The sequence below is a fragment of the Dasypus novemcinctus genome, chromosome 22, assembly GCF_030445035.2.
Source record: "Dasypus novemcinctus isolate mDasNov1 chromosome 22, mDasNov1.1.hap2, whole genome shotgun sequence".
Lineage (NCBI taxonomy): Eukaryota > Metazoa > Chordata > Mammalia > Cingulata > Dasypodidae > Dasypus > Dasypus novemcinctus.
The window spans coordinates 4914046-4937230 of NC_080694.1; positions in this window are offsets into that span (position 1 = coordinate 4914046).

Consider the following 23185-nt stretch of genomic DNA (forward strand, 5'->3'; position numbering starts at 1 on the left):
GAAATATTACTTAAAGCTGTGAGAAGATTTACTAAGATAGTAAGTTGGATATTAGTATGCTGAAATTAACAGCAAATTTAGGAGAAAGTCATTTATAATAAATAATACAAGTATTTTTCTTTATTTCATTTATAAAACACTAAGGAAATGAAGTGCTCAGAAAAAATTTTATATTAAAATAGTGAAATTGTAATTACTCTACTAGGAAAAAATAATATTCTTAAAAAATGCTAGTCTCGTTTTAGGAATAAAATCCTTATTCTCTTAATGACACCAAACACTCTAAATTAACTGAGATATATCATAAGATTCCCAATTAAAATATAAATTCTAAAAAAGTATATTTTCTGTTTTCTGTTTAAGTGAAGAATTATCATTAAATGCATCTAGTAAATCTCAGAAATATAAGAGCAATGAAGTGGAATTTAACCTAACTACTATAAAATTGTATTATGAATCACAAGTGATTAAACTAGAAAAGATTGAAGCTCTCATAAATAGAAGGTTAATGGAAAAGTGCATAATTATATATTATATATCCAATATTTGTGGTAATATAGTACTTTCAATCATTGACTACTTGATTGATGAGATGATGAATGACATTTTATCACATATAGATATATGATCCACAAATCACAAAACATAATAGTCTACCAGAGCAAATTTATAAACTAATGATTTTTTTTCATTTTTCCCTTTAATTTTAATAAATGACAGTTCTGGAGGAAAACTTGGTTAAATTTAGTAACATTGGTTAGGAGGGTATTTATAAAAGTTTTAAGATATAAATGTAAATGTAAAATTATACAACTAAATTAAAGTAAAATATTTTTTTCTAGAAAAAAATAAAGAAGAATGTAAAACTGGCAATTAGGCAAAATATTTGCAACTCAGATTAATCAAGGATTATTTGTTCTTTTAAAAAATACTGATATTGAGAAGAAAACATACAATAACACAACAGAAAATGAGAAAAGCACATGAAAAGACTTTACGCATATTAAATACAAATAAATCTGACTCTTAAAAATATATGTGAAGGGAAACGGACTTGGCTCAATGGATAGGGCATCCAGCTACCACATGGGAGGTCTGCGGTTCAAACCCTGGGCCTCCTTGACCCATGTGGAGCTGGCCCATGTGCAGTGCTGATGCACACAAGGCGTGTCATACCACACAGGGGTGTCCCCCATGTAGGGGAGTCCCATGCACAAGGAGTGCACTCTGTAAGGAGAGCTGCCCAGCATGAAAGAAAGTGCAGCCTGACCAAGAATGGTGCCACACATACAGAGAGCTGACACAACAAGATGACACAACAAAAAGAAACACAGATTCCCAGTACCACTGATTAGGATAGAAGCGGTCACAGAAGAACATACAGTGAATGGACAGAGAGAGCAGACAACTGGGGGGGGGGGAAGGGGAAAGAAATAAAATATATCTATATATGTGAAGTACCAAATTTATTCATAATGAAAACACTAACTAGAAATGTCAAAACATTTCTCACCTTTCAGATAAGCAAAATCTAATATTTTGAAAATGATCTCTCTTACTAAGCCGAAGAGTAAATGTCAATCTTTCATGGCTGCTGGATGTTAAACATGACTGCTGGGTGCATAAAGTTTGCAGATCCAATTGAGGACAATTTTTCAATATGTATTATATTAAATTTATTAATGTATTTTCCTTTGACTATGAATTAAAGTTCTGAGATTTATCATATAAACAAATAAATACACATATGTACAAACACAAATAAACATAATATTCAGGAATAAAATGCTTGCACAAAAGTATTTGTCAGAGTCCTGCTTGAAATGTCAGAAAGTGGAAATATTTGCATCCAATATTAATGGTACTTTAAAATATAGATCATTCAAAATATGTAATTAAACAAATTCTTTTTTCTTTTTTTTAACATTTTTTAGATATACATAAATCACACAAAATGTTACAATAAAAATATGAAGTTCCCATATACCCCAGTCCCCACAACCCACACTCCTCCCACATAGATAATGTCTTTAAAATTAGTGTGGTACATTCATTTTATTTGATGAGTATATTTTGGAGCATTGGTACACAGCATGGACTATAGTTTATGTTGTAGGTTACACTCTCTCCCAGTCCATTCAGTGGGTTATGGCATGGTATATAATGCCCTGCATCTGTTCCTGCAATATCATTCAGGACAATGCCAAGCCAAGAAAATGCCCCAGTATCATCCTTCTTTTTCCCTTTCCCTGCCTTCAGTAACTCCTGTGGCCACAGCCTCCACATCAATTATATAATTTCTTCCATTTCTAGAGTCACAGTAGTTCTGTAGCTCCTAAGTGTGATGGAGTTGGACTCAGAAATGACCCCTCTAAAGCAAGCCTCTTCTGTCACTTTTACTGAACCTGTGTTTGGCACTGGGGTTAATGCAATAAGCAGGATATCCAAATATTTTCTTTGAAGGAGCATGGCAATATATGGTGGCAAGACAAATAGTTTGGGTTTAAGGTTGACAATGATAGGGGCATAGAGGTAAGGGAAGCAATGCAGAATTCCTATTTCAGGATTGGCAGTGTAGTTTATACTGTTAAAACAATGAAAAGGTGACAATCAATTTTAAGAAAGAAGAAATAAATTATATTTAAGGTTAGAACAAGTTTTCTCTGATTGGCCCTTGGATTATGTATTATAGCAAGATGCCCTAAGGATAAGTAAACAGACCCATGAGGAGATTACTATGATAATCAAAATATAGAGAGGTATAGCTCAGATTCCAATATGGTCTTGGAGATGGAAATATGTTGATGTATTCCAAAAGAACTTGGTAGCAAAAATAAGCAAGGATTGGTGATTGGCTATGTACAGTAATAGAGAAAGAGACAACAAGGAGGATTCTTAGGTGTTGCTTTTTTTTCGCAACCCATACACCCCCCATCAATGACACCCCACACCCATGTTCATAGTTGAACCCCTCTGTGGTCCAAAACTTATTAAAAATGAAGCCTTGTATTTTGCCAAATTCAATTAATAGGAAAATGAAATAGTAATGATATGTTTAAAGATTAGAAATAAAATACATAATAATTTTGAGGAACTAAAATAAAAATAAATTGGAGTATTAAAAATGAAAAATATATATATATATATTTATATTTTGCCTTTCATCACTGTAATGGGTTTTGTCCTGTAGGTACAGTGGCAAGGCAATCTCTTCCATTTCTTCCTCAGTGTCTACATCCTTTTTTAAAATTGTGTCTTCCAAAAAGTTTTAGTTCACAGTAAAGTCACATAGAAAATATAGGGGATTCTCAACTACCCAAAATCAAACCCTTCTCCCCCTAATCTCAGCAATGATCTGTTTACATGTGGATGTTATGTTTGCTAAAACTGATGTACAGATATTGAAACATAGCTACTAACCATAGTTCCATTATGGTTTAGGCTGTGGTTTACATTTTAGGCTATACATTTCTATACATTTTCGGTGAAATTGAACATGGCCTGTATTCATCATTGCACGATCATGCAGAACACTTCCATTACCCCTAAGTTACCCCCTCTTCCATCTATTCTATTCCTCTCTCCTCCTCCCCTCAGAGCCCACTGTGACAACCAAGCTTCACTGCTTGAAGGGCAAGATTCATAGATACTTGCAACAATTCTGATGGCTTGACACACTAAGACTGCTCTCAGCTTCTGCTTATCTGTGAATATTTTAAACTCATCTTCATATTTTAAGGGCAATTTGACAGGTAAAGTATTGTTGGCTAGCAGTTTTTCTCTTTCAGTGTCTTACATATAGCATATCACTTCATTCTTGCCTGCATACGTTCTGAGAGAATTCCACACTAAGTCTTACTGGGCATCCCTTTTTAGTGATGTTTCACTTTTCCATTGCTGCTTTCCAAACTTTCGCTTTATCTTAGGCATTTGACATTTTGAATAGGATGTGTCTTGGAAGAGATCAATTTGGATTTTGTTTTTATTGGGGCAAACCATGTCTCTTTGACATTTATATCCATATCTTTCATGAGAGTTTGTAGGAAACAAAGGCACGGTGGTCTTGCAGGAAGAGAGGTGCTGTTTCCATAGCTATGCTTTTAATGTAGGGATGCAGCAATTAAGCATTTCGAGTCAGTAGGACAAAGCTGTCCAGAGCAGGGAGAAATATGAGCAAACACACGTTGTAGTTTGAAAGGAGTACTAAATCTTTGTATTCTGAGATAAGTTCTTTAAAAATATTGTTAATGTGTAGCTACACTGCTTGTTATCTCAATAGCTTGAATATATATATAATGCCACTTGTAGAAAATAAAGTTGTCTGAGGAGTCTCTACTCCCAGACCCCCTGATCCCAGCTCTCTCTCTCTCTTTCTTTCTCTTTGTTTCACTCTCTCTTTTTCTTTGTTTCATTCCCAATACTCTTTGGGCCCAAATCTCCAAAAAGAGTTCGCAAATATTCAGCCATTATTTACTGTAATGTTCTTTCTGTCCCTTTTCCCTTCTCTTCTCTTTCTGGAAATCCATGACACATATGTTGGTGTGCCTGATACTACCATTCTACTCCAACAGACTCGTCTTTTTTCCAGTCTTTTATCTCTCTCTCCCCTGTTTAATTTCACTGATACTTTTTTCTATGAATTCAAATATGGTATTGTGTGCCTCTAGTGTATTTGTAATCTCATCTATTGTGCTTTCATTCCCATAAGTTCTATAATTTATCTACTCAAGCTTTCAAATTCTGCTTTGTGGTCACCAAATGCCTTCTTAATGTCTTTTATGTCTATAGTCATGTTGTCCTATAACTCTTGATTAGATTTAGGGTATTTGTTTGAATTGGGTGCTAATATATAGGTATCATTGATTAGTTATTTCAAATACTGTTTCCCATCTAGAGCTTAGATTTGTTCCTTTGTCTGACCTATAATCAACAAAATCAACAAAGTCGACAGCTGTTTGTTTGAGATCAATAAATTAAATAAACCCTTAGCAATAGTAATTAAAAAAAAAAGAGAAAAAATTCAAATAAATAAAATCAAGAATTAAAGATGATACATTATGGCTGAAACCACCAGAAATAAAAAGGATCATAAGAGAATACAATGAAAAGCTGTATGCCAACAAATTGAACAACCCAAATGAAACACGATTTCCTAGAAATGCAAAAATACTGTATTGGCATTACTAAAATTAGAAAACCTCAACATTTTAATCAGAATTAAAAAGATTAAATCAGTTATCATAAATCTTCCAGAAAAGAAATGTCAAGGACCAGATGACTTGAAAGTGAATTCTGCCAAACATTTCAAGAAAACCAAATACCAATATTGTTTAACCTCTTCCAAAAATTGTAGAGAAGGGAAAATTGCCCAACGTATTTTATGAAGCTAACATCATCCTAATACCAAAGACAGTTAAAGATTCTACAAGTAAAGGAAATTATAAACCAATCTCTCTAATGAACAGATTTTGTTTCCTCCCTCCCCCTCCCCCTGAAGTTTTTGCTGTCTGTTGTCCTTTTGCTGTGTGATCTTTTGTGTCTGTTTTCTTCTTGTCTGCTCTTCTTGTTTTCTTCTCTTGGCTTCACTGGGATTTGATCCTGGGGACCTCTGAGTGGGAAAGAGTTTCCCTGTCACTTTCACCATGCCAGGTCCTGGTTTATGATGCATCTCACCTCGACTCTCCCCTGCATCTCTCCGGTTCAGTCACCATCTTGCTGCATCACTCACCATGTGAACCTTGCTCACTGTGATGGCCTGGTTCACTATGCACCCCTGGCTTGCACCATGGGCCTGGTTCATGGCACAGGCACACCTTTAACAGGAGACCCCAGGAACTTGGAGTTGCCCTGGATGGTGCTTCAGGGGCAATCACCGGACATTGTAAATCCTCCCAGGGCCCACTGGATGGAATGGGGGAGAGTATGGGCCATGATGTGGACCATTGACCATGAGGTGCAGAGATGCCCAGAGATGTACTTACCAAATGCAATGGATGTGTCATGATGAAGGGAGTGAGTGTTGCTGGGGGGGGGGGGGGGGGGGAGTGGTGGGATGGGGGTGGTAGGGTTGAATGGGACCTCATATAATTTTTTTTAATATAATATTTTTACAAAATCAATAAAAAAAAAAAAAAGAAACAGGAGACCCCAGGGGTCAAACCCAGGTCCTCCTATATGGTAGTCAGAAGTCCAATCACTTGAGCCACATCCACTTCTCCTCAACATAGATTTTTTAAAAGTCAAAACAAAATACATGAAAATCAAATTCAGCAACATATTAAAAGAATCATATACAACTATCAAGTGGGTTTCACTCCTGGTATGTAACAGTGGTTCATCACATCATAATTACTATATCACATTTATAAACTGAAGAGAAAAAAACCACATGATCATCTCAATTCATGCAGAAAAGGCATTTGACAATAACAAGCATTCTTTCTTGATAAAAAACCCTTTGAAATATTGGAAGAGAAGTGGTGTTCCTCAACATGATGAAGGGCATACATGAATTACCAACAGCCAAATTGTATTCAATATGGAAAGGTTGAAAGCTTTCCCTCTAAAATCAAGAATAAGACAAGGATGCCCAATGTGATTCCTGTTATTCAACATTTTGCTAGATATTCTAGTTAGTCCATTTAGTCAAGAAAAGCAATAAAACACCTCAAATCAGAAAATAGGATGTAAAATTCTCACTATTCACGAGTGACATTGTCTTTTATTTAGAAAATTCTGAAATATCTATGACAGAGCTACTAGAACTAGTAAATGAGTTCCCCAAATAGGCTGGATAGAAGTCCAATATTCAAACCTCAGTATTTTATTTTCTTTCCCTCTCCCTCCCACACTCTGCTGTTTTTGCTGTCTGTGCCACTTCACTGTGTGATCTTTTGTTTCTATTTCTCTTTTTTTCTTCTCATCTTTCTACTCTATGATTCACTGGGATTTGATCCTTGGAACCTCTGATGTGGAGAGAGGGTCCCTGTCAATTGTGTCCCCTCAGTTCCTGATCTCTGTTGTGCTTCACCTTGACTCTCCCCTTCATCTCTCTTTTGTTGCATCATCATCATCTTGCTGCATGACTCACTTGCATGGACACTGGCTCACTGCATGGGCAGTTGGCTTGCTCCACAGGCAACTAGCTTGCCATGTAAGCACTGGCTCACTGTGTGGGCACTGAATTACCATGTGGGCACTTGGCTCACCATGTGGGCACTCATGAGGGCACTCATTTCACCACATGTGCACTCAGCTTGCTGTGTAGAAACTTGGCTCACCATGCAGCCACTCACATTGGCACTCATCTCACCATGTGTGCACCCACATGGGCACTCAGCTCACCATGTAGGCACTGGCTCACCATGCAGGCATGCATTCTCTTCTTCTTTTTCACCAGGAAGCCCCAGGAATTGAGCCTGGATCCTTCCAAGTGGTAGGCAGAGGCGCTATCACTTAAGCCATATCTGCTTCCCAGTACTTTTTTTATACAAGTAATGAACAAATTGAGGGGTAAATTAAGAAAAAAAAAATCCCTTTCCCTGCCCTTTCAGGATTTGGAGTTACTCTAAATGACATTGCAGGGACAGATGCTGGACATTATATATCCTGTCATAACTCATTGTATGTACTGGGGGAGAGTGTAAACTACAATGTAAATTATAATCCATGCAGTGCAGCAGTGCTCCAAAATGTACTCACCAAATGCAATGAATGTGCCACACTGGTGAAAGAGGTTGTTGATGTGGAGGAGTGGAGGGGGTGAGATGTGGGGTATGTGAGAACCTTTTATATTTTTTAATATAACATTTTTTGTGACCTATGTATCTTTAAAAATAACAATTTAATAAAAAAGAAAAATGAAAAATGAAAAAAGAACAAAAGAAAAAAATTCCATTTACAATATCAATAAGAATCAAATATTTAGGAATTAATTTACCCAAAGATGTAAAGGATCTGTTTTCAGAAAAAATAAAAAACTGCTTAATGTAATCAAAACAAACCTAAACAAATGGAAGAGCAATCTGTGTTCATGTACTGGAAGATTAAATATGGAGATGACAATTCTCCTTAAAGTTATTTATAGATTCAATACAATCCTAAACAAAATTCCAAAAGCCTACTTTACAGAAATAGAAAAGTCAATTACCTAATTTATTTGGAAGGGAAAAAGGTCTCAAATAGCCAAAATCATACTGAAAGAAGAGTGAAGTTGGAAGAATCATGCTTCCTTTTTTTTGAAGTGTATTACAATGCTGCATTCATCAAAACACCATGGTATTAGGCATAAAGATAGACACATTGAGCAATGTGGGAGAATTAGCTATCTTTAACCAAAAGAATGAAAGAGGACCCCAATTAAACTCCTTATGCAAGAATCAATTAAAATTGGATCAAAAATCTAACCATGAAGTCCAGAACCCATATAGCTCATATAAGATAATGAAGGGAAGCATCCTGCATACCTTGTGGTAGGTTGGGATCTCTTAAACCTTATACCAAAACATAAGCAATGAAATAAATAGAGGACTAAAATAAAATTTAAACACTTGTGCACCTCAAAGGATTTTTCGGAGAAGGTAAAAAGGCAGCTTAAAATAAAAGGAAAAAAAAATTACAAAATCCCAAGACAATTTCCTGAATTTCTTCTGGTGTTTATTTCTAATTTCATTCCATTAGCAGTTTGAGAACGTTTTTGAGTTTTGATCCTTTTAAATGTATTGCTATTTATTTTGTGCCTTAGCATGTGTTCTATTCTGGAGTGTGTTCCTCATGCACTTGAGAAGAATGTGTATTCTACTTTTATTGGGTGGGTGCCCTGTGAATGACTATGTTAAATTGATTTATAGTGTTGTCCAGGTCTTGTATTTTCCTGTTCATCTTCTTCACAGTCATTTTATCCATTATGAGAATGTCAAACTATTTTTTTTACAAAAGCAGCCTACATTTTGGGAGAAAAAAAATAGGAACTCTCACATCTGACAAGGGATTAGTATCCATGATATATCAAGAAATCATACAACTCAACTACAAAAGGAAACGTGATTCAGTTAAAAAAAGGACAAAGTAATTGAATAGACTTTTTCTAGATAGGAAATACAAATGGTGAAAAGAGACATGAGAAAATGTTCAACATGACAAGCAATTAGGGAAATGGGAATAAAAAATACAGTGAAATACCATTTCACACTTTCTAGAATGGCCACTATTAAAAAAAAAACCTTCAAGCGTTCCAGATTGATGTCTTACAATCCCTACCTTTTAGTGGTCAGGCAACCAATCAGAGGTCTGTTGTTTGGGAAAGCAGATATAGTTCAGGTTGAGCTCCTGCCTCCCATGCATGAGGTCCAAAGCTTAATCCATCAGACACCTTGATTTTAGGGTAGTGGATATAGATCAGTAGTTGAGTGCCTGCTTTGCATGTATGAAGTCCTGTGTATGAAGTATCTACAGTACCTCATAAAAGTAGAATAAAACCCTTTGGTATGGGAAGCCCTGCAAGGCAGGGTCCCTGGAAGTCTGCAAAGTAGGCACCAAGGTTCACAGGAAGAATGTAGATAAAGAATGTAACCTGGCCCCTGGGCAAGGTTATGTGCTGAACAAAACATGCTAAGTATGGATAAGAATTGCAGGAAAACTGTGTTATCAGAGGGCTAATGAAAAGAAGAGTAACTAATGTACATGTAGTGACCTAGAAACAAAAGCTTCCCATGAGAACTGCTGAATGTGCTGATGTCACTTAAGGTATAAAATAAAGTGCCTGAGGTAGCTGCAAGCTCCTGCAAGCTCCTCATGGGTCCACCTGGCCCCCACTATTTTGTGTCTTTCATTTCTTCAACCTCTCACTCCCCCTCCTCAGAACCATGCAGAACCTGTCTGACTGCAACTGAACTGTGTAGGTCATGGCACTTTGGAAGACAACCAGCAAGTTTGTGGCAGAGTAAGTTCCTAGAGTCAGCTCCTGCTACAGGGCAGTTGGTAAACACCCAGAGCTATCTGAAGCACTAGTCTGGGGGCTCCAAGAGACCAGAAGAGTACATCCCTGAGAAATGGAAGGAGGAGATTGCCCATCTGCTGAGAAGTTTCATAAGAAGACCACTCCATGCCATGGAGGGCAGTGCCCATCCTCCACTGGAGGCTCAAGCCACTTCAAGAGCTATTCTGTTGCTGAAACTGGAAGCTCCACTTCCCATAAATGGGGGAGGAAGAGAGTTGGGCACCAACTTCAGGTACTGATTAGTAAATTCAGCAGCTTAAAGTATAGTCCTAAGAACAGCTAAAGTTTGAAAGTGTGCAAGTCAGAAAAAGGCCAGTAGCTGCCATCTAAACTCCACCCCTGCCACAGGTGGAAGCAAGATGAACTGAAAATCACAGTGCTAGTAGGGACTGGCTTCTTTCCATCCAGATAAGATGGAAGGTCTAGCATAAGCCCCAGCCCCAACTCTGGCAAGAAGGATGCTGGGGGGAACTGTCTGTGCCAGCCTCTCTGGAAAATTACAGGCCATGTTGCAGAGGCCAGTGATCATCCTACATTGGTAGCACAAGCCACCCAAGGAGCTATTCTGTGGCTGGAATTGGAAACTCCGTTTCTAAAAAACAGGGGAGGAAGAGATGGTTGGCCATCGACTTCAGCTACTGATTAGTAAATTTTGCTGGCTAAAAGTACAACTCCAAGAAGAGCTAAAGTTTGAAACTGTCCAAGTCAGAAAGAGGCTGATAGTTGCCATTTTGACTCTTCTCCTAGCAGGAGGGGAGGCCAGGCTGACTGAAAATCACAGTGATGTTATAAATTGGTTTCTTTCACCCAGATTGGCCTGCAGCCCTATCTTAGGTTTCATCCCCAACTCTGGCAAGGAAGAAGCTGTTGGGCCCTATCCAGGTACCTACAGGTACATTTGGCTGGCACAGACTGAATAATCAGACATCTACCAGGGCAACTGTGGTCATCTTGGATCTGTAATGCATAGATTGCTGCCCAGAACTGCAGCTCCATCCCTGCCCCAGGGCAGAGGAAAAAGGAGTGTAAAGTTTCACCAGTTTCTCTTAGAAAATACAGTCTAGGCCTGCACAACTTGGATTATACCAGAGATGTGACTCTCTCCCTACCCCTGGCAAAGGAGAAAGTTCAGAGAAGCTTCACTGGCCCCTGGGGCAATGAGGGCAACATGAGCCTCCACAACTTATAGTACCATCTACATCCCTGGCTCCTACTATACAACCAGAAAGGGAGAAAGGGCAGGAAGCTCTAAACTAAAGAGAAAAACTGCATCCAGAATAAATACTCTAGCAAGCCAGATGCCAAAACACCAACAAAAAGTACAATCCACATGCAGAAACAGGAAGATATGGCCAAGTTGAAGGAACAAGATAAATCTCCAGATGACGTTAAGGAGTTGAGACAACTAATCATAGATGTTCAAACAAATCTTAATAAATTTAACGAGGTGGCTGAAGAAATTAAGGATATTTAGAAGACATTTGGTGAGCACTAAGAAGAATTTGAAAGCATACATAGAAAAATAGCAGCTCTTATGGGAATCAAATGCATAATAAATGAAATTAAAAATATATTGGAATCATATAATAGTAGATTTGAGGAGGCAGAAGAAAGGATTCCTGAATTTGAAGTAATGTCCTCTGAAATTAAACATGCAAAAGACCAGATGTAGAATGGAAAAAAAATGAACAAGGACTCACAGAACTTAATTACAGCAAGAGACATGCAAATATATGTGTCATGGGTGTCGCAGAAGGAGAAGAGAAGGGAAAGGGGGCAGAAGGAATATTTGAAGAAATAATGGTAGAAAAGTTCCCAACCCTACTGAAGAACATAGATTTCCAGGTCCAAAAAGAACATCCTACTCCCATGTGAAAAAGTCTGAATAGACAAACTCTGAGACACATACTAATCAGAATGACAAATGCCAAAGACAAAAAAAGAATTCTGAGAACAGCAAGAAAAAAGCAAAGCATAGCCAGTAAGATTAAGTGCTGATTTCTTACCAGAAACCATGGAAACAAGACAACAGTGGTATGATATATTTAAGATACTGCAAGAGAAAAAATTCCAGCCAAGAAACTTATATCCAGCAAGATTGCATTTAAAAAATGAGGGCCAGTTTAGAATATTCAGAGAAAAACAGAAACTGATAGAATTTCTAACCTAGAGACTAGATTTTCAGGAAATACTAAAGGGTGTCCTCGAGCATGAAAAGATAGGAGAGAGATAACTGCAAGACTGTCTAGAAGAAAAACAACAACAAAGTAACCCAACAGGAAGAAGAAGGAAGGAAATAACAAAGATAAGAGCAGAACTAAATGAAATAGAAAATAAGAAAGCACTTGAACAGATAAACAAGACCAAGAGCTGGTTTTTTGAGAAGATTAACAAAATTGACAAACCTTTAGCGACACTAACAAAGAAAAAAAGAGAGAAGATGCAAATACACAAAATAAGAAATGAGAAAGGCAATATCACCACTGACCCCACAGAAATAAAGACTACCATAAGAGGATATTTTGAAAAACTATATTCCAACAAAAATGACAATCTAGAGGAAATGGACAAATTCCTAGAAACACATAAGCAGCCCATATTGACAAAAGAAGAAATTGATGATCTTAACAAACCAATCACAAGCAGAGAGATAGAATCAGTTATTAAAAATCTCCCAACTAAGAAGAGCCCAGGGCCAGATGGCTTCACAGGTGAATTCTACAAAACATTCCGGAAAGAACTGACACCAATCCTGCTGAAACTATTCCAAAACATCGAAACAGAAAGAACATTACCCAACTCCTTCTATGATGCCAACATTACCCTAGTACCAAAGCCAAACAAAGACATCACAAGAAAGGAAAATTACAGACCAATTTCTCTAATGAACCTAGACGCAAAAATACTTAACAAAATACTTGCTAATCGTATTCAACAACACATAAAACGTATTATACACCACGACCAAGTGGGATTCATCCCAGGTATGCAAGGATGGTTCCACATAAGAAAATCAATCAATGTAATACACCATATAAACAGATTGAAGGAAAAAAATCACATGATTATATCTATTGATGCAGAAAAAGCATTTGACAAAATACAGCACCCTTTCTTGATAAAAACACTCCAAAAGATTGGAATACAAGGAAATTTTTTGAACATGATAAAGAGTATATATGAAAAACCTAAAGCCAATATTGTTTACAATGGAGAAATTCTAGACTCCTTCCCTCTAAACTCAGGAACAAGACAAGGATGCCCACTGTCTCCGCTCCTACTTAACATTGTCTTAGAAGTACTTGCTCGAGCACTGAGGCAAGAACCAGAAATAAAAGGCATTCAAATTGGAAAGGAAGAACTCAAAATTTCATTATTTGCAGATGACATGATCCTATACATAGAAAACCCTGAAAGATCTACAACGAAGATTCTAGAACTCATAAATGAGTTTAGTAAAGTCGCAGGTTATAAGATCAATGTGCAAAAATCAGTAGCATTTCTGTACACCAATAATGAGCAAGATCAGGAGGAAATCAAGAAACAAATACCATTCACAATAGTAAATAAAAAAATCAAATACTTAGGAATAAATTTAACTAAAGAGGTAAAGAACTTATACACCGAGAACTATACAAGATTGTTCAAGGAAATCAAAGAAGACCTGAATAAATGGAAGACTATTCCTTGTTCATGGATAGGAAGACTGAACATTATTAAGATGTCTATCCTACCAAAACTGATCTACACATTCAATGCAATCCCAATAAAAATCAACGCAGTCTTCTTTAAGGAACTAGAAAAACTAACTATGAAATTTATTTGGAATAAAAAGAGGCCCCGAATAGCCAAAGACATACTGAAAAAGAAAAACGAAATTAGAGGAATCACACTACCTGACTTAAAAACATACTATAAAGCTACGGTGGTGAAAACAGCATGGTATTGGCATAAGGAGAGACACATAGACCAATGGAATCGAATTGAAAGCTCTGATATAGAACCTCACATATACAGCCACATAATATTCGATAAAGCCACCAAACCCTCTCAACTGGGAGAGAGTGGCCTATTCAACAAATGGTGTCTGGAGAACTGGATAGCCATATGTAGAAGAATGAAAGAGGATTACCATCTCACACCTTATACAAAGATCAACTCAAGATGGATCAAAGACCTAAATATAAGAGCCAAGACCATAAAAACCTTAGAAAGCAGTGTAGGGAAACATCTCCAGGACCTTGTAATAGGAAATGGATTTATGAATATCTCACCAAAAGCACGAGCAGCAAAAGAACTAATAGATAAATTGGACTTCCTCAAAATTAAAGCCTTCTGCACCTCAAAGGAGTTTGTCAAGAAAGTAAAAAGGGAGCCCACACAGTGGGAGAAAATATTTGGCAATCATATATCTGATAAGAAACTTATAACTTGCATATATAAAGAACTCCTATATCTTGAAAATACGAAGATAAACAACCCATTTAAAAAATGGGAAAAAGACTTAAACAGACACTTCTCCGAAGAAGAAATACAAATGGCAAGAAAGCACATGAAAAAATGTTCCAAATCTCTAGCTATCAGGGAAATGCAAATCAAAACTACAATGAGATACCATCTTACACCCATAAGATTGGCAGCTATGAAAAAAACAGAAGAATACAAGTGCTGGAGAGGATGTGAAGGAAGGGGAACACTCAGCCACTGCTGGTGGGAATGCAGAAGGATCCAACCATTCTGGAGGACAGTATGGCGGTTTCTCAAAAAACTAGCCATAGATTTGCCATATGACCCAGCAATACCACTGCTGGGTATATACCCAGCAGAACTGAAAACAAGGACACAAACCGATATATGCACACCAATGTTCATAGCAGCATTGTTCACTATTGCCAAAAGTTGGAATCAACCCAAATGCCCATCAACAGATGAGTGGATCAATAAAATGTGGTATATACACACAATGGAATACTACTCGGCTGTAAGAACAAACACACTACAAACACATGTGATAACATGGATGAATCCTGAGAACCTTATGTTGAGTGAAGCAACCCAGACATTGAAGGACAAATACTACATGACCTCAATGATATGAAATAAACAAGCTGCCCTAGATAGCAAGAGACTGAACGATAGGCTTACAGGAAATCGGAGGGTGGAGGAAGGATGTGAGTCGATGTCTGCAGGGGTGGAATTTAAGACGAGATGGTGGTAAGTATGAACACAAAGAAGAGATAAAAGGGGGGCAAGGGGTTGCCTTTGGTTGGGGCTTTGCGGGTTTGAGGGTGGCTGGGGAGGGACGGATGGGTAACGTTGCCCAAAAGTGGGGGGAGGGAGGGGTAGCATACGAACACAGGAGAGGGTCAGGTGTTGGTGGAGAGTAAAATGCCGAGAAAATCATATCAAAATATAATAAAGAGGGTTACCTGTTTCGAATGCTCGGAGGGGAGGGTCTGAGGCAGGACGGGCTCCTGGGGAATGTCTAAATGCTCATTCTGCCAGAGTGGGTGACACCATGGGGTAGAAACCCAAGTAGTGAGAGTGGGGGTGGACCCACATCCTGGGGAGGACTAATGCCATCAAATAGAGAGAACTGTATCCCTCGAGAGAAAGGGTGGCTCCCAGGGCATTGGGGCAGTTGAGAAAGTTAGGCCCTGAACACTATTCCATCTATCTCTGGAAGTGGCTCCTCGGGAAACGGAGGTTGGCTGTCACGGTGGGCACCAAGGTGGAAGGGAAAATGGACGTTAAATGTGTGGAACCAAAGTAAATGGGGGGTAAGAGAGGAATTTCCTGAGAGTACACAAGGATGGATATAAAACATGTAATATTACACCATAACATATAGGAGATGACAGACTGATAATGTAAACCATAATGTAAAACATAGGATAACTAGGAATGTAAAAAACTGTGTATCCTAAAGTATGCACCATAATGTAAGCACAGATGTCACCTTGTTAGAAAGCTAATGTCTCAGACTCTGTACATCACTTTAAGTAAATATGATATGAATAGGGTGTAAGAGTATCACTGTGGAAGGGAAAAGGTTTTCTGGTGGATGTGTGGGAGTGCTGTATATTATATATATGCATTGCTGTGGTCTAGGACTCCTGTGAAGAAAAGCTGAATAATTGGGCGGGGGGAAAAAAAAAAAAAAAGAAAAAGATAGGATGTGGAATTTTTTCAAGTCAACATTCTTTATCTAAGTTCTTTATCTAACTTTATCCAAGTTCTTTATCTATCCTTTAAACCCATCGCTATATGCCATTCCCTAGTAAGGGACTATGACATTATATTGGGCTGCAAATTTCGGGGAGTTCTGGATCACAGAGTGTTTCAACAACGGCAATGGAGGGATACTGGTATGGGATACCAATGACAGGTGATATATGGCTGACAGGGAGCTGTACAGAACATATGTCCAGGGTGCATGGTAATGTTTGGATATACTCATAGTGGCAACAATTAAAAACCACAGCAGGGGGGGTACTGGGTTCCTGGCCAGTGGTGCTCTGTCGTGGTCCCTAGGGGAGCAGCAACAGTCTCCCAGGTACAGTGGCGGGGACCGGGAGGGTGTGAGGGTTCAACAGTGAGCCCCTGATGCTAATGACTATGCTTGTGAGCTGATAAACCTAAAATAAGAACAAGGCCTAGAGCAACATTGTGCCTGGGAATTTCCTCCTGTCAGCCTTCATGTTACTCAAATGTGGCCAGTCTCGAAGCCAAACTCAGCATATAAATGCAATGCCTTCCCCCCAGCGTGGGACATGACACCCGGGGATGAGCCTCCCTGGCAACGAGGGACCACTATCAACTACCAACTGATGATTCAACTGGAAAATGACCTTATACAGAAGGTTCAATGCGGATCAGCAGAATATCCATGTCTACATAAAATAACATGACTTTAAAATGCTGTTTGACCTAAAGTAAGGGGGAAATGGAAAGGAGAAATGAGTTTATATGGCTACGAGTTTCTAAAAAAGAGTCTGGAGACTGGCAGAAGGATTGCCCTCATGCACAACTGAGCAGAGCCAGAGAGACGGATAAAGCAGATACAACCCCCAGATATTGGCTCCTTTGAGGGCTAAAGAGACCCATGGGAGTTATGGTCATGGCCGATGGGGTTAACTACCAGGGCAGATGGCCCCTCTTTGGAAATGGTGTTTATGTGTGATGAATCTGGACTCAGATGGGATCTCCCTTCATAAGACTTTCATGCTAATGTGCTGGAGGTGCAGTTAATGTTGGGGTTTAAGATATATTTAGGGGATTTGAATCTCTGGATGGACAATGTGATAGCCAGGTCCTGAGCCTCAACAGACTCCAGCACCTACAATCTGATTTATTGGACTTACCACACTCAGCTAAGATGGAGTTGAACCACCACACCATGGAGCCTAGAGTGATTACAACTGAAAGTGGGAGGATTGCATCCAGCATCCAGGTGGAATCTGAGCCTCCTCTTGACATAGAGGTGCAATGGACACAACCAATCCAATGTCCACATAGAAGAGGTGGCATTGGATTGGGAAAAGTGGACATGGTGGACGATGGGTATGGGGAAAGGCAGGAAGCGATGAGAGGTGGAGGCGTCTTTGGGACATGGAGCTGCCCTGGATGGTGCTTCAGAGGTAATCACCGGACATTGTAAATCCTCACAGGGCCCACTGGATGGAATGGAGGAGAGTATGGGCCATGATGTGGACCATTGTCTATGAGGTGCAGAGGTGCCCAAAGATGTACTTATCAAATCCAATGGATGTGTCATGATGATGGGAACGAGTGTTGTTGGGGGGGGGGGAGAGGGGGGGTGGGGGGGTGGGGTTGAATGGGACCTCACATATATATTTTTAATGTGATATTATTACAAAGTCAATAAAAAAAAATGGTGCTGAGGAACTCAATATCCATAGCCAAAAGAAAGAAAGAGAATTCCTATCTCACACCTTATCCAAAAATTAACTCAAAATGAATCAAAACCCTAAATATAGAAGGAAGAATTCTAAAGCTTCTAGAGGAAATTTTAGGAAAATATCTTCAGGCCCTGGTGGTAGATGGTGGATTATTAAAGGAGATGAGGAGAACTGAGAGGGACTACTGATATTTAATGAATGTAGAAATTTTAAGTAGCTTTACTGTAAAAGTGTGGAAATGTACAGAGTTGCATACATACATAGAGAGTAACAGCTGGTTGATAAATGTGGATGTGGTTAAAAAAAGGTAGTCTAGCTATGTAAATGCCAATTGACAGAATGCTGGAGAATAATCTAGGTACTGAATACCACAATAAACCTAGAGGTGGATGAGAATGGTGGCTTATGGTACAGATACAAGAGTGTCCTTTGTGAGCTAGAGCAAATGTACATCACTACTGCAGGGTGGTAGGAATGTGGAGAAGCATGGGAAAAATACAACTGGAGTGACCTATGGACTGTGGTTAGCAGTAACACTTTAATATTCTTGCACCTATGTCGAAGACGTACTGTGTTGGTAATGGGTCAGTACAGAAAATGTGTGCCAAATGTACACTATGGATGTCAAAATAATCAGATATTTTCTCATATTCTGTAACAAATATTTCATCATAGTGTGGTGTGTTGACGGAGGGGTGTTGTTTGGTAATTCTGCACATGTGCACGATTAGTTTGTAAGTTTACAATTTCTGTCATAAAAAATATATAAAAAAATAATAACAGCATGAGTTGAGGGGAAAATAGAACAAATGAAAGACAAGGACTATAATTAGTAGTAAGAATTTGACCATATATTTCATAATTTGTAACAAATGTCTCACAACAATGCAAGGTGTTGCTGGAGGGTTGATGTAATTGACCTCTTATGATGTTATGCATGTTTGCTTTGTAAGTTCACAACTATACACTTATTATTTATATATGTTCATATATAAATGATATAAAAATAATAATAATAGAGTTGCTTGGGGAAAAATACTTTGGTTAGCAGTGATATTTTGATGATACTTTTTAATCATTAGTTAAAAATGTTTAAAAACATTGCAAGGTATTGGTGGTAGGGTGAGGTGTGACAGTCCTGTATGATGTTATATATATTTGTTTTTTAAGTTCACAATTACTCCTATATAATTATTGTTTATGTATGGTGATGTTTAAGTGATATACCTCAGTAAATTAAAAAAGTAAAAAATTTAAAAATTCCCTTTGAAAACAATTTTTAAAATAAAGACAAAATGAACTTTCGATGCTTGAAATTATGCATAGACACATACATAATTCCATCTAGGAGTCTATCTCACTTTACTACAGTATATATTTTTCTCAAGCATAATACAGATGAAGAAAAATCCTTTATCTCTTTTAATATGCTAGCTAATTAAAATTATTACAATATCCAATTGTCTCCTTATATTTGTGGTCATTTAAAGCAAATTTTTGTTATTCGAAAACTCACTTTCTCCCAATTTTGTAAACATTATTTTCTATTGAATAAACCTTAAAAAATCTGTGTTAGTCAAATCCTCTATGTTCTAGCTACTTTTGCTGTGACATTTCAAGAAAATGAGTTGAAGCTCCCCATATTCTTGTGTTCCCATCACTTTTTCTGTAGCATTTAAGCAGATATTCTTCATATGTATTGACATGATCTTATTCAACATATAAATGTCCCAGGATACTATATCTTATTCATGGCTTCTCAATTTAATAAAAAATAAGCATTTTTGATTTAATTAATGTTTGTCTTAAATGTTGCTCTTTTAGTATTATTATTATACTTTTTATTTTACCCAAAATTTGATTTCTATTCTGTATGCTATTTTTATCAGAGACATTTTAGGGTTAGAGAAAATCATGCATTAAATAAATAGTTCCCCCATACCATCCTATTATTAGCACCTTCACTATAGTTAGTGAAGTATATTTGTTACAACTGATAGAACACATTCTTTATAATTGTTCTATTAACTGTATTCAATGGTTTAACTCAGGTTTCATGGTTTGTGTAGTGCAGTTTCACAGATATTTTTTTTTAAATTTATTATATTATTTTATAAAAAACCTAAAATTTCTTTTTTAACCACATATATAATTCAGTGTTGTGAATTATGTTGACAGTGTTGTGCTACCATCACCACCATTCCTTACCAAACTTTACAAACAACCAAATAGAAACTCTGTACAACTTAAGCATTACAACTCATTCCTTTTCTCCACCCTGTCTCCTGGTAACCTATATTCTAGCTTATGATTCTATGAGTTACCATATTCTAATTATTTCATATCAATGTGGTCATACAATATTTGTGCCTGGATTATTTCACTCAACAAATAATCTTGAAGGCACATCCATGTTATTGTACACATCAAAACTTCATTCTTTTTTATTGCTGAATAATTTTCCATTCTCTGCATATACCACATTTTATTTATCCATTCACTGATTGACAGATAGGAGAGTCGATTTATCTTTTTGTAACTGCATATAATGCTGCTAAGAACATTGGTGGGAAATATCTGTTCAAGTTTCTGCTTTCAAATCTTTGAGTATATACCTAGAAGTGGGAATTCAGGATCATATGTTAATTGGATACTTAGCTTTTTGAGGAAATACCAACTGTCTTCCACGGTAGCTGCACCACTTTTCCTTTCTCACCAACAAGGAATGAATGTTACTATTTCTTCACTTTCTCTCTAATGTTTCTTAGGTACTCTGAACTGCCTGGGGCAAAGGTAGCAGAGCAACCTTTAAGTCAAGAACCCTTCTCCAAAATATGAAAAATAGCTAAAGGGCTGCATAAATGACAAGTTCTGAATTGAGGAAACAATACTTAAAAATCCCTCTTATTTTTTATGTAACATTTGTGTCATCTAAAGCTTCTATAAAAATAAAAATATAATTAAAAATAAACAGTCTTATAATTATCCCTGTCACCCTTGATGGCTTTTCCCCCACCTCTTTACAACAAAGGGTTTAGTGTATTGGCATTCTTTTGTGGGTACCTTTGTTCCAGAGGGAGCGTTGTGGCCCCTGTGATCATAATGGGGTGCATGTATATCAGTGCCAAACTATCATTCAGAAGTGTGAGAGAACATATCTTGGGTCATGCCCTATGCTCCCGGAGGGCAGAGAAACTGCTTGCAGACAACCAGGATAATGTGGGAAACAATTAAAGCAAAATAAGTTAGATACTTGGAAAGAGGCTGTTCAAACAAATTTGGTTTCATGGCATGGAGCTCTAGTTACCACACAAAGATATTAATCATAACTTAGAACTTAGTCTTCACAGGACATGAGTGTTCACTCAAGCATAACACAGCCTAAGTATAATGATATTAATATAATCCGACATTTTCAAAGTAGGTTGCATTATTTCATACTCATATGAGCAATATGTGAGAATTGTCTTTGCTTGCATTACACATTAATATTTTATACTGTTAGATATTTAAATATTTTCTGGTGTATTTGGTGCATATATATAAATATACACATTTTATTGTGATTTTATGTTTTATTATGCTTTAATGGTAATATGGATATACTTTTGTTAAATCCTTGTGTACATTAGATATGACAGACACATTCATTCAGTTTGTCACATAGAAATTTGTTTCCTTCTATATCCTTTGAAAAAGAGAAATTTACAATTCTAACAAAAAAAAGGTGAGAGAGTATTGGCATCTTTTGCTGAAGTAATTGTCCTGCCTAGAGCAGACCCATCTGTGGAGCTGGGATCATCCAGGGTGGCAAGGGGCACAGTTTCAGTGGTGATAGGACAGGACATCATGAAGTCCAGCTCCTGGACATGGACCAGCTGCCCACTCTGGAAATAAACTTCTATGGAGGATGGCAGTGTGAGGAACATCAGCCATGATCCTGAGGTGGCCAGTGTGGGGTCCATCAAGTTGCCCCTGGCTGTCAGAAGGCAGAGGTCAGGCCCAGGGCAGATGGGGGACCAGGAGACAGTGTGGAGGCCCAAACCCTCCACCAACATCTCAGTGCCCTTCAGAGACCTGAGGGACAAGCAAAAACCAACCCTCAGTGGGCAGAGACTCCTGCAGGCTGGCACCTGAGAAGAGACACCTACCACTTTTGGGATTCTGAGTTCCCATTCAGTCTCAGTCCTGACCAGGTGTGGGGTCCACATATTAGGAGTAACACTGTGCTCCCCTGTTCTCCTGCAGCATCCGAGATGAGAGGACTAGAGGCTGGCCCTGTGGGCTGGTCCCAGGGATATTTAATAAATAGGATTGCTGGAAACCTGAATCTCACTAGCAGTTGTGTTTACAATGGCTCCAAATGGAGCACTGGCACAGGCTGAAAACAGAGAAGGATTGGCAACAGCCTTAAAGTGGAGTCAACCAATGATGGTGCATTAAAACTATACCAGGCAACAAGTAAATAGTAATTTACAGGATTAAATATAAAAATTGAATATTCAATGTCTCTCAGACTGAGCTCCAATCATTTGGTTAATCCCAGATAATTTGCAGCAACTCCTCACAGCAGGTCACATCATTATCTCCACTGTACATGTGAGAAAACAGAGGCACAGAGGTCAGTTGACTCTGTCCAACATCACATAAAAAGGTGGCCCCAGGCCTGGATGTGAACCATCTTGAAAGACATAAGAGATTCAGATGCCAGAATATTTAAAGGAACAGGAGGAACAGATGCACAACAGTGTCATGGAGAGTTTGAGACTGGGTTCTCTGCCTAGGTTGGTATCCCAACCCTACCTTGGTGATCCACAAGCACTGCTAGCAACCACCTTACTGTCCCTCATCTTCATGCTCCTCAAATGGGAGCAGAGAGTGCAGGTATGGTTCTCAGAAAGAAGGCCTACGGCAGAGGAGGAACTGGAAAAGCATTGCTTATAACTAACTCAATGACATTGAAAAAGAAACAAAAAATAATAGAAATAAATTAGAATGACAGCTGCACATTATACTTCTAAGCCTGCCTCTCTTGTTGTCAGAAGGAAGCTGCCTCTACCTGCAGCCATGGGGGCTTCCTTCCATCCTGGAGTATAGCTGTCTCTGTTCTCAGTCTCCATGGACCACACTTTTTCAGTCATGCTCTCCTTCCCACAGCAGAGCAGGGGCTGAACAAGTGAGATCGTCCCACTGGCCTTGGAGACAACAGTACTTTGTAGGCAGCAACTTTGAATGGGTCTCATCTCCAGGAAATTCTGGGGCCAAG